At 47.2% G+C, this 12655-nt stretch overlaps 1 protein-coding gene across 13 annotated transcripts in view; it reads right to left on the reverse strand.

The window, feature by feature from the left end:
- The window catches only part of FKBP5 (FKBP prolyl isomerase 5), a 51935-nt gene extending 42167 nt beyond the window's left edge, over positions 1-9768 (reverse strand). For 4 of the 13 annotated variants that reach the window (XM_073320491.2, XM_073320498.2, XM_073320493.2 and 1 more), the window contains exon 1: positions 7924-8241. The gene's annotated coding sequence lies outside the window, so the exon portion shown is untranslated. Of the gene's footprint in view, positions 1-4174; positions 4998-7269; positions 7726-7813; positions 7876-7923; positions 8243-9746 lie in introns of those variants that run through there. The other 9 variants (XM_073320504.2, XM_073320496.2, XM_073320497.2 and 6 more) reach the window with 8 other exon arrangements.
- Between the last annotated feature and the right edge of the window lie 2887 nt (positions 9769-12655).

Here is a 12655-nt window from a genome sequence, read left to right on the forward strand (position 1 = left end):
CCACAGTAAAAGTAGTTCCCTGTAAAGTCAGAAGAGTCTGTACTGTTTAATGGTGAACTTAGGGCTCGAGAAAGACTGCAGGTGTAACCACAAGGAGGAAAAGTAACTACCAATTAACCCAATGTTTTTCCATCACAGCAAACTATAGCACCACTGTTAAGCAATCTGACAGGAGCCACCAGGCATTATGGTGGGGCAGCCCAAGTAATAGCTGTACACCTGAGACTTCTTTAAGCCCTGTGTACATAAATGGTTTAGTGTTGATACTGAATCCTAAGCACCAGGGCGAACAATAATTCCTGTATATACTGAAATACAAGATTGTTGCACGGCCAAGTCATGCTTCCTTTGGGAAGGCCCGGAAATGCCATGAGTGTCAGCTCAGTTTTCTCCAAATCAGACATGGGACTTGGGAAGGGTGGGTAGTGCAGCTCGGCTCCAATAAGCTATGGATGTTCCAAAAGCCACAGAATTATCTGCACAGATCCTGGTAGCATCTTTAGGATGGTATGTTCACTGTGTCGACATTACTGACTCTCCACCAGCAGCATGGTTCCTTCATGATGACTCTTCTTCATGCCTTCAGCTGGGCCTCCCTCCATCTTCCTAGAAGAGTCAGGGGTCGACAGCAGAGCACATTTTTATATCTATCTCTCTCTCAAGCTGAGAAAGCATTACCATTATCTGAAGTGGAAAGATCTCTGCAGGGAGGTGACGTTCTCCCCAAACGAGCCCTCCCCTCCACTCATATGGAGATTGCAGAAGCCACCCCTCCCACTGGCTCAGGAGGTGGAGGGATGATATTTTCAACCAAATTTGGTCAAGAAGAGCAGGTTTTATACGAATTTCCTTCCTCCATGGTAGGAAGTCCCGAGGGGATAATCTCACCACTGATCTCCACACAACACAAGGTGATTTTTATATTTATGCACTCAATCAGGTGTACAGCAAAACCTCTCTCAGATGTCTTTGAAAAGTAACATACTGCAAATTTAGAGTCTAATTGGAAAAAAGGGGCATTTTCAGCTCTCTATACTGCCAGCATTATGGGAGGTCTTCAATACCTCAGACGATGCTCAGGGACCTGAGTGTTCTCATGGACATGCACATTTCATCGTTGGATGGGAGAGCATGTTTTAAACTTAAAAACCTCTCTTTTTGAAACAGCAACTAGTTCACAGAGTCAAGGCAATAATCATTTACACTGGGATCGGAGTGGCAACCCACATGTCAGAAATCTTATCAACTGTATCAGAGAAGAGGGGACACTGGCTGTAGTTTGGCTGAGTGAGAAGTGTTTTTATAACTACTCTTCTTGTATTCTATTTTTCATCATTAACAGGAATACTCTTTGTGAAGTTGAGGGCTATAGTGAAAACTACAGTCAGTTTGGCCTTTTAACGAGAGAGTTAAGCAGAGCGCCTACATCATCCCAAGTCTGGATGGCCCAAAAAAATTATTTCAGTTGCAATTGCTGTTTAGAAAAAAACCTTGTTACTCATATGACTGACCAGACCAAGTGCAACCAGTGCTTCAGGCTTTATAGAACCCCCCACCATTATTCTATGTCCCAGTAACCTAGAGAAAATAAGTTATAGCTTTTTTCTTGCTAGTTTTTCCTGTTTCCCATTTATTTGAATGGAATCAAAGCAGGTATCTGCAGTTTAAAGCTATTATAGCTCCCCCAAGTGGCGGTCAGAGCTGCTCAAAACCCTGAAGGGTATTACCAGCAGGAGAGTGAGTTTGTATGTGTGGTTTTTGGAGGGGGGTGAAGGAGTGAGAGAACCTGGATTTGTGCAGGAAATGGCCCATCTTGATTATCATACACATTGTGAAGAGAGTGGTCACTATGGATGGGCTACTACCAGCAGGAGAGTGAGTTTGGGGGGGGGGGGGGGCAGAGGGTGAGAAAACCTGGATTTGTGCTGGAAATGGCCCAACTTGATGATCACTTTAGATAAGCGATTACCAGCAGGACAGTGGGGTGGGAGGAGGTATTGTTTCATGATCTCTGTGTGTATATAATGTCTGCTGCAGTTTCCACGGTATGCATCCGATGAAGTGAGCTGTAGCTCACGAAAGCTCATGCTCAAATAAATTGGTTAGTCTCTAGGGTGCCACAAGTCCTCCTTTTCTTTTCGCTAACTCTCTTGACGCCTTATTTTCAAAACAGACCACACTGTTTTTAAAAGTAGTTTTTGCAAAGCTTCCCTCTGTGTCAGTGTTGCTGTGCACCAGCGCTTCATAAAATTCACTCATGCAACAGGTTTCAAACAAGAATACACAACCCGCCCACTTGTGAGGCTGGGCCACCGTCACTTGATTATTCTATACCGTTGAAATACAAATACTACAGTAGTTTACACCACCTTGCACAACGTGGCTCAATCCTGGTCAGAGCCTCTGGGAGCTATTAGTTTACTATCTGTGTTCTAATCAAATGTCTGAACGCTATACTTTTGGGGAAAAACCAAGTGAACTTTTAAATAAGGGACAGTCCGTAGTTCTGGATTAATAATAATTGTATAATCTTACTGCCCGCAAATTGTTCTTGATTAATGTAATTTTAAGTAGTCCCTGTACTTTTTTGGACACCGTGTCTGAAAAACAATTTCAATCACTGACTGAGGGCCCAACGGTGCAGGGGATTAGAGCTTTTATACATAGAATTCTGTAACTACTGGGGATGCTTTCAAAACATGTTTATGTGGTTTTTGTCATGACAACAACCACATTTACACAATCAAAAATAGCCCGTACATTTTAGATGTAAATTCTTCAGGGACTGTTATTTCCATAAAGCACTGAACATTTACAGAACCATGTAGCTACAGACACTTTTCCATGTCACAATACATTTTTTTAAACCAATTAATCTTTTTTTGTGGGGGGGGGGGAGAGGAGGTCCAATATCAGACACAAAATGAAGGGTGAGATTTAAAAAAAATAAATAAATTAAAAGATGCGTAGATTAGTTAGGTGCTCGGCTTATAGTATTTCAGCAGGAGTTGGGCACCTAACTACTTCTAGCCAACATTGGCAAGCTCACCCCAAGGGTTATTCAATTAAATAAATTAAGACAGCAACAGCCCCAGAACTTTTTATTCTCCCTAATTTTATACAGCTAAGTGTACAACAACACTTAGAGAAATTCGGAAACTTTACAGAAGTATTAAAGGAGATTCCCCTTTAGGGACCTGAAACATCACTACAGGGGGAAGTACCAGACCACCTATAAGATTTCTTTCAGTCTTAATAGCGAATACCCATGAACTAATCCCCCGGGCAAATGCTCCTTCCTAGCCTGGCTCACACACAAAACTTAAGCAACCTTGCCGTTAAAGCCCACTTTGTTATGTAGTAACATATTGATGTTTATGAATGATACAGTTTGATTTGTGACTGCTCCCATTAATCTCTTTTCAGGGGTTTATTATTTAACTGTTTGAGCTTAAATTTAGGATAAAAGTTCTTTCTTGGGAGCATATTTTTACTCTCTATTACATCGCACAACATATGAAAAAGCTTTTAAAAAGGTGATCAAAATAACTCAGAAACGCTCCCCATATAAATATCGATTTAGTAAGCTAGAACATTAAATAGTCTAACAACTGTATTATAAATAGATATTAAATAAAACTGCTATTACTTAATTCAAAGGATGTTAACACATGGGGTCTCACAGTTGCCTAACAGACAGAACTGTCGTGAATTCAAATGGATACACTAGGTACTAGTTAGTATCCCAAGCCTTTAGCGAAAGTCCTAGGACTATAGCAGTTTCTTCCTGTCTCCTCTCAAATCTATCTTCTTCCCTTCCACACAACTCTCCTTTTCCCTGAAAGACTCACTTTACTGGCCCTTCCCTGTCTTCACATCTCTCCTTAAAATCATCCTTCCCTGGCCTTCTCCTCTGTGTCCCTCTCGCCTTCTGTTGTGTGGACTTGTCTTAGATTGAGCTAGCATGTTGTTTAGACTTTGGCCTTCTCCATTGAGAGTACTGTGCCTTCCATCACTGACAACCCACTCCCAGCCAACTCAAAAGGATTCTTCTCCCTTTTTATCATTATGTCTATACTGCAATCAAGGGGTGTGACTTGCTCAGGGTTCTGGGTGGGCAACACCTGCCTTCTTTATCATTGAAAACTTCATCCTTCCTCTTTCCCATACTCACAACTTTGAGATCATCCGTGATTCTTCTTCCTATGTATGCAGTCTCTCACTCAAATTGTTACTTATTCCAGTAACGTCTCACAAAAGTCCACTCTTCCCTCACTAGTCTCACCGATAAGCAAGGTGAGGACAAGGGTTTTCAGCTCTTGCCTCATTTAATGTAACTTTCCCCTTTCTAGCCTCTTCAAAAAGCTCATGCTGAAGTCATCTTCCTTGGTCATTGCTCTGATTAAGTTACCCTTCTCCTAAAATCCCACCCTTCCTTACACGTATCAAATCCAAGCTTGTTTTCCTCAACTTCAAGTCCCTTCATAGACTCAGCCCCAATGACATTGGATCTAATCTCCTCCTACACTTCCATGTCTTCCCTCCCACACCTCCTTCCTCCATTCCTCCCAGTTCTCCTGCCTTGCTGCTTCCCTCATCTTTCTTACTATCAATTTTACTCTCGCTCTCACACTCTCCACTGGCCTTAGAAAAATCTGCCAGTCCCACCCTTTATTTTTCTGAATCCCTCCTCCCCAAGAATCCTCATTCTCTTCACCAACTAGCCCTCCTCATTCTCCTTCCCTCATCTTTATCTCCACATAGCCTTGCATCTGTCTCTGTCTCGTCCACATTAGGATATAAGTTCTTCAGGATAAGGATTATGCCTTGCTTTGTAAAGCCATGTGTAAAATGTACATCACTGTGTAGAGTATAGTTGTCTACACTTCCGCTGTTACAGCAGCATAGGTATGGTGCTGCAGCTATGCGGCTGTAACCCTGTAGCATAGAGGTGGACTACAGCAACGGAAGGGGTTTTTTCTCATCACTGTAGGAATTCCACCTCCCTGAGCAACAGTAGCTAAATCGACAGAAGCATTCAGAGTGCTGTAGCTATGTCAACCTAAGTTTTAAGTGTAGCCCAGGCCATAGTAAGAGTCAGAAATGGAACACACCTACAGTGTTATTTTGTCCCTTCCCTGCCTAATTAGGGCTTTTCTCTATAGTACATCATCCTTTAGTGTTTTGTCCAACTCAGTTTGAAATACTTTGTAAGTACAGATAATTTTATTAGAGGCTCTCAAAACACTGCATAGCCAAATGGGTATTTAATCCTGTTTTATGGATGGGGAAAACCAGAGATAAGGAGTTGAAGTGACTTCCCTAGGGGACAAAATGTAGTGACAGAGGCAGGCATAAAAAAAAAAACCCTGCTCTGTCTCTCAAGTCCCCTGCTCTAACCACTAAGCACATTTACCTCCTGGATTCAGACAGTGGGGCTTCAACCCCTTGGAAGATTACTGCACAGTAACTGATCCTACTGTTTGGTATTTTTTCCTGCTATTTAACCTAAATGCCCCAAACATTTTTTTTAAAGTAACTCTAATACCAAGACATGTTTGTGCCTAAATTAAGCGTGTGATCTTACTGCAACACTTTGTCCTTCCACTCCCCTTCATCCACCTACACCCTAAATATTTGTTGCCCTCATTCATGACTTCGCATCTAATATTACATCATAAGATCATCAGGGCAGGGACTACATCTTTGTTCTGAAAAAAAAAAAAACCCACAGCACTGCAAACAAATTGTTCTTTTCTCAGTTTCATCCCACTGCTACTTGATACTATGTTTTGGATCTCAGTAATCATTTCTTCTGCCTCCTTGTTTTTTATACCCCTCAAATGCTTGCTGTAATTCAAGAGCCTGTGACGTATATTACAGTGTTTAAAATTGAATCTAAATAGAATTCAAAAAGATTAAAAGCCAGAACATACAGGACTCAAAGCAGAATTTGTAGATTGAGAGCAACATCCTTTGCCCTCATTCATTTTCCACTGAGGAATACCTTATTTTGACCCAACCCAACGGCATCTTTATGAAGTCTGCCAAAAGGAGCCAGCCTTGTTTTAACCTGTGCCAAACAGCATTTCTCTGGTTCCTGGTCCACAATTATATTTATGGGGCAGTGTTCAGACATGGTTCCAGGTAACCCTCTCTCTAATACAACTTGATTAATCAATGAGGATGGGGTAAACAGTATTTTCAATCCTATTTATAATACCAATTTCTAACACAGTCACCGTGGATAGTGCCAAACCTAAGTGTTTGAAATCAAGTATAAGCATCTTTCCCAGCACCATGTAGAGAAAGTTTTTGAGTTAAATGATCTGTCCAAAAAAAAGGTTGATATTTGAGGAAGCAATATTTAAATGGAATCAATTCACTCATCTGATGAAAAGACACTCCCCAAACTGGCACCTTAAGGGCATTGTCTACACTGTGGTACTGAACATAGCAAAGCTCGGGTTTGTTTAAGATGGTCAATTTCACTCACAGACAGGATCAATTAAATGGTGCATCAAAGAAGGAACCTTGAATATAGCACTGGAAATATGAACCAGAATTAATCATCTGGAGACATTACATATTATTTCTGAATTTACCTTTCAAGGGCTCTTACAGCTCTTCAGGTAAATAATATTCCTTTGTGGCACTGATATGCACGTCTGAATATGCAGTTAGCAGCAGGAAAATAGCAACTTTACCCGAGCTATTTGGGCTATGGAATGAGAGAAAAAGCAAGGGCAAGAGCCTTCAATCATGTTTATTTTGGGTTATATATGATAATTGCACTGAGTTATATTCTCTATGCTTACTTTAAAAATCCATGGGACATTTTTAGGTAAGTGTCATTACACAGGAACCTCATTTTGTGACAACACTGTGCTTTCATAACTGGATTAAAAAACATCCTCTCCTAGTGCACCATTATCATGGCTGCAGACCATGTTCCGATTCATTGAAGAGCACTGCTGTAGGAAGTTACAAAACAGTATTTCAGCAAATGATACAGGGCTGCCTATAGTGAAAGTAGACCACTTCTCAATCAGTTGATCTAAAATTGTTTGACATTTCAGTCTGAAAACAGGTGAAATCTCAGATATGGGACAAAGAAGATTAATCTATATATAACTTTTTAAATGACTGGAATAAACAGGGTGGATGCAGAGTCAATTTAACTTAAAATTTCCAGATCAAAATGATATTTAAATATCACAGTTGTAACACAATTAGACCAAATATTCAAAGCAAAGACTCTTAACTCACTTTTTTTCCGTGCAGAGTGAGATTAAAACAGATTCTGCATCTACTCTGATTTTGCTGGAGGCACGCACAGGGTAGATCCGATATGACTGTACTGTGAAAACTGAAACATACTTCCCCCTCACCCTCAATCATCTGTTTAAGGTTTGATTTAATCCGGTCCTTTCACCTGGCTCTTTCAGAATTCAACAGCACCCGCAGATTCTGCCTACTCTCCAAGAGTACAAAGGGCACATCACAAGAGTTTAAACTGACTTTTTTTTTTTAACATTCCGTTCCCCCCAACAAAAAAAAGTAACCCCAGCCAGCAGATCCTAAAGCAAAAAAAAACCAAAACCTAGCACAACCAATGGACACTGCCTTCCCTATCCTTGCATAATTGCATTTATACAGATAACAGTGTTTTGTAAAAAACAATTTGAAATCCTTGGTTAGGAGCAGAGCATAAGATAGAGCTACCTCCCAAGGGTAAGGACCACAACAATTACACAGATACTCCAATCTCACACACTTTCCATACACAGGAGGCTCCTCCTGTGGTACTTACCAGGGATCCTTTATCCACAGCACAAATAACCCACCCGTTCTCCAGGTTCTTCCTGATCCCACATCCCACCAAGTTCCTTCGTCCCCTTTCCTCCATGCCTCCTCAATTACCTTCCTCCAATGTTACGATTACCACCTGGCTCTTACACAGCGCTTTCAATAAATATACACAATGCAATAGTACAGCAGTTCCGTCCACAGTTCTTCATGACCTCTTAGACCAGGGTCTCTATGTTACTGGTTGGTTATTGGGGGGGAGGGAGGGCAGGGGAATTATATCCCCCCCTCACTTTCCTCTCAGCAGAAATATTAAAATGGAAACCATCTCATTTTATAAACTTCCCCTATTGGAGGGGGTGTAATTCATCCTCCCCCTTCCCCCCAAAAACACCCACACTCTCCATAATGTTCCTTTGGGTGATGTAATTCTTCTCCCAACATACATCCATGCAGAAGTCATACAAGGTGGAGGGGAGGGGGCAGTCTGCGAGTGTAAGGGGTAAGGAGGAGGGTTTGGGGGAGACAGGAAGGGGGAAGCAGGGGGCTGTTCTAGGGGAGGGGAGAAACTTGGGGTGCAGTGGGGGGGAAGCCTGGACCCAAAGTTGCCCATGAAGCTGCCCCTCACTATGGGGAGGGGGCTGCCCCTAGGAGGCGGGGGGGCCCTGCCCCTCACTATGGGAGGGGGCTGCCCCTAGGAGGCGGGGGGGACCCTGCCCCTCACTATGGGAGGGGGCTGCCCCTAGGAGGCGGGGGGGACCCTGCCCCTCACTATGGGAGGGGGCTGCCCCTAGGAGGCGGGGGGGACCCTGCCCCTCACTATGGGAGGGGGCTGCCCCTAGGAGGCGGGGGGGACCCTGCCCCTCACTATGGGAGGGGGCTGCCCCTAGGAGGCGGGGGGGACCCTGCCCCTCACTATGGGAGGGGGCTGCCCCTTGGGGGCGGGGGGGGCCCTGCCCCTCACTATGGGAGGGGGCTGCCCCTTGGGGGCGGGGGGGGCCCTGCCCCTCACTATGGGAGGGGGCTGCCCCTTGGGGGCGGGGGGGGCCCTGCCCCTCACTATGGGAGGGGGCTGCCCCTTGGGGGCGGGGGGGGCCCTGCCCCTCACTATGGGAGGGGGCTGCCCCTTGGGGGCGGGGGGGGCCCTGCCCCTCACTATGGGAGGGGGCTGCCCCTAGGGGGCGGGGGGGGCCCTGCCCCTCACTATGGGAGGGGGCTGCCCCTAGGGGGCGGGGGGGACCCTGCCCCTCACTATGGGAGGGGGCTGCCCCTAGGGGCGGGGGGGACCCTGCCCCTCACTATGGGAGGGGGCTGCCCCTAGGGGGCGGGGGGGACCCTGCCCCTCACTATGGGAGGGGGCTGCCCCTAGGGGGCGGGGGGGACCCTGCCCCTCACTATGGGAGGGGGCTGCCCCTAGGGGGCGGGGGGGACCCTGCCCCTCACTATGGGAGGGGGCTGCCCCTAGGAGGCGGGGGGGCCCTGCCCCTCACTATGGGAGGGGGCTGCCCCTAGGAGGCGGGGGGGACCCTGCCCCTCACTATGGGAGGGGGCTGCCCCTAGGAGGCGGGGGGGACCCTGCCCCTCACTATGGGAGGGGGCTGCCCCTAGGAGGCGGGGGGGACCCTGCCCCTCACTATGGGAGGGGGCTGCCCCTAGGAGGCGGGGGGGACCCTGCCCCTCACTATGGGAGGGGGCTGCCCCTAGGAGGCGGGGGGGACCCTGCCCCTCACTATGGGAGGGGGCTGCCCCTAGGAGGCGGGGGGGACCCTGCCCCTCACTATGGGAGGGGGCTGCCCCTTGGGGGTGGGGGGGGCCCTGCCCCTCACTATGGGAGGGGGCTGCCCCTAGGGGCGGGGGGACTGCCCCAGAGGCGGACGGTGCCGGGGGGACCGCCCCCGCTTTAAGCCGCGGTCCCGCCACCCCGGGGGCGCCGGTACCTGCCGCCTCCTCCCGCTCCCGCCGCTGCCGGGCTAGGACTGACACCAAGCGCCGGGCCGGAGCCGGCCCCGAGACCCCCGCCTGCCCCCGCTCGGCCCCGCCCCCTCAGAGCGCCCGTAGGCCGCCGAGCCTGCCCGTCTAGGTCTGGGGCACCCGAGGCGCTTCTTCATTGGCTACCGCTCCTCCCGCATGTAAATGAGGCGGCTTCTTCCCAGCCCCTTTGCCGCGAGCAGCCCGCAGCCTCGAGCTCCCTGTGCAAGAGCGGGGAAGCGCCGGAGCCGGACAAACTCAGTGCAGCTCCCCCATATCCTCAGTGCAACCCCGTGCAACGCCCCCAAATCCTCACTGCACGGCCCCACGCCGTCGGTGCACCCCGCAGCCTACCTGTAACGCCCCCAAACTGTGTGCACCCCCCCAAATCCTCAGGGCAACCGCTCCGCCCCCGTGCAACGCCCCACATCCTGAGGGCAACCCCCTCAAGACCTCGGGCAACCCCCAAACTGTCAGTGCAGCCTCCCAGCCCCGGTGCAACCCTCCCCCAAACCATCCGTGCAAGTGCAAACCCCTCAGACCCGGTGCCTTCCCCGCAACAGTCGATGCAATCCCACCGCTCCCGTGCAACTCCCAACCCCCGGTGCAACCCCCAAACCGTCGGTGCAACCCATCGTCCCAAACCCACGGATCAGCCCAAGCCGGTGCTGCGTGGTACAACGGAAAAACCCAACCCAACGAACATGAAACCTATACGAAAGCAACGGTACGGAACTCAGCGGTAATCAAGCAACCCACAACTTGAAGCAGCCCAGCCGCACAGGCATCAAATCAGAAAAGTGTTAGTGACAGGCAGAAGGTAGCGAAGATCCTGCACTTTGCACACACATTCTGGGCTCTTACCTGCCTAAAGCCCATTATGACTGAATAGCACAACGGTTCAGGGCAAAGATACGACCTTAATGGGCATTTAGACTGGAAGATCAGCACAACTTTCCTCGCCTGACAGTGTAGCAAGAGTAAAAAGAACAGGAGTACTTGTGGCACCTTAGAGACTAACCAATTTATTTGAGCGTAAGCTATCTAGTGCTGGAAGTCTGGCTTTTTTAATGCCCTGCATTATTACTTGTAACATCTCAAATTACTGCAGCTGGAAGATTGGAGAAGTTATTTTGTGTCCCTTTTTCAGCATGACAGCACTTGGTACATAGTCAGTTTCCCCTGGATAGTCAGTTTCGCCTGGGGTTTGTCTGGGTCCTTGAGGCAGCACCAGCAGAAAGAAAAACATGTTACCACGTTTCATGATCATGCAGAGCGTAAGGCCACACAAGGGGGCAGAGGACTCAGCAGCAGGTATAGAACCTGCGATTCCTAGATAATTATTTATTTTCTGTTTGCGAGATGAAGTGGCCCTGTTCCTTTAAGCAATTTCCTTTCACTGGAGCAAAACCAAGCAACAGGCTCGTGGCTTCCATTCCTCTGATTTTCTCTTCCCTCCATTTTTACATACAAACACAGACACTGCTGCATTTTGCTGCCATTATTTGGGGGAAGTGGGTGGTTGGGTAAACTACTCTCTACCTAGATCCGCTGGCCCAGATTTCTGGTTTTCAAAAGGGCTGAGGACCCAGCAGCTCCCCCATGGTGACACCTTATGGCCAGGTTTTCAAAGGAGTTCAGCACTCAGGGGGGCCTGAGCTCTTGTGAAAAATTGGGCCACTTGTTTGGGCTGTGGACACTCTTACAGCAACAGCTATGAAATGGCTGCTCCAGGACCGGGGTGGAAGGAAAGGGGGGGGGGGGGGAAGAGTCCTACTAAATTCTCCTTTATCAACACAAAGTTGGTGAATAAGGGGCCCAATTTAAGGCCTACAGGACCCTGTCAGTGTACCCCCCCTCCCCGTTTCAAAGCAAAAACTCCATCCTCAACCCACCTCTTTGCATGTGTCTGGATATTGCAGCACCCATGGCATGTTATAAACACAGTGAGGAGACTCAGCAACGGTAGAGGGGGAGAATGGAGGTAAACACGAACTGCACTCTCAATTTCCCTCCTTACTGTGGGTTTAATATTAGACTAGCAGCACCCTTAGCTGGACATATGTTTTCCCTTGACTTTAAAAAAATAGAGCTGTAGAGAACTAAATCGTTTGTGACTCTCTGAAAGTTAATGATAGAAAGGCATTATTTCAGAGCAGCCATGGAGTGTTGTAATAGTCAGGGTAGCTATTGTTTGGTTTAAACAAGAAACTTGTTGAATGAAAACACTAATCTGGGCTGGAGAGCCGCCACAGATTAGAAAAAAATAAAGCTTTTTTTTTAAAACTATCTTTTTCAGTACTGTTGAACCTGGTTTACCTTTTTGTATCACTCAGCCTGGACAAGGAAATTAGCCTAGTTATTTGTATTTCTAGTCAGTTTCACTTTCAGGTTTTCTTGCAATAGCACAAATGCTGCAGTGTTTGGGTTGGACACACTGCAAAAGGCACCTAGATAAGAAATATTTCATAAAGACGCTATGGCCATGCGTTTTCAGCAGGAGTTAGCACCCACAACTAGAGTCAGATTTTCAAGACAGCTCAGCTCTCACTTAGGCACCAAATTAGGTAGCCAGATTTTCTATCATGCCTTTGACCCCAATAGGCTGAACTCTTAAAAATCTGTCCTCCAGTTGTGGGTGGTAAACATTTCAAAATCTAACCCTGATGTCTTTTGAAAATGTGTCTCTATTTGAATGACAATCAGTACCCAGACAGAATCAGAATCAGGACCCCATTGTCTTGAATGCTGTATAAATATGAAATAAGGCATTTCTGTTCATATTAGGAATGCTAGTTCTTACAAATCTGCATTTTGACCCGGCTATTTCCCTGTATTACGACAATAGATGACCAAGGAATGTGCTTAGTTGTCAATG

Source organism: Lepidochelys kempii, chromosome 21 (genome assembly GCF_965140285.1).
Source record: "Lepidochelys kempii isolate rLepKem1 chromosome 21, rLepKem1.hap1, whole genome shotgun sequence".
NCBI classification, from domain to species: domain Eukaryota; kingdom Metazoa; phylum Chordata; order Testudines; family Cheloniidae; genus Lepidochelys; species Lepidochelys kempii.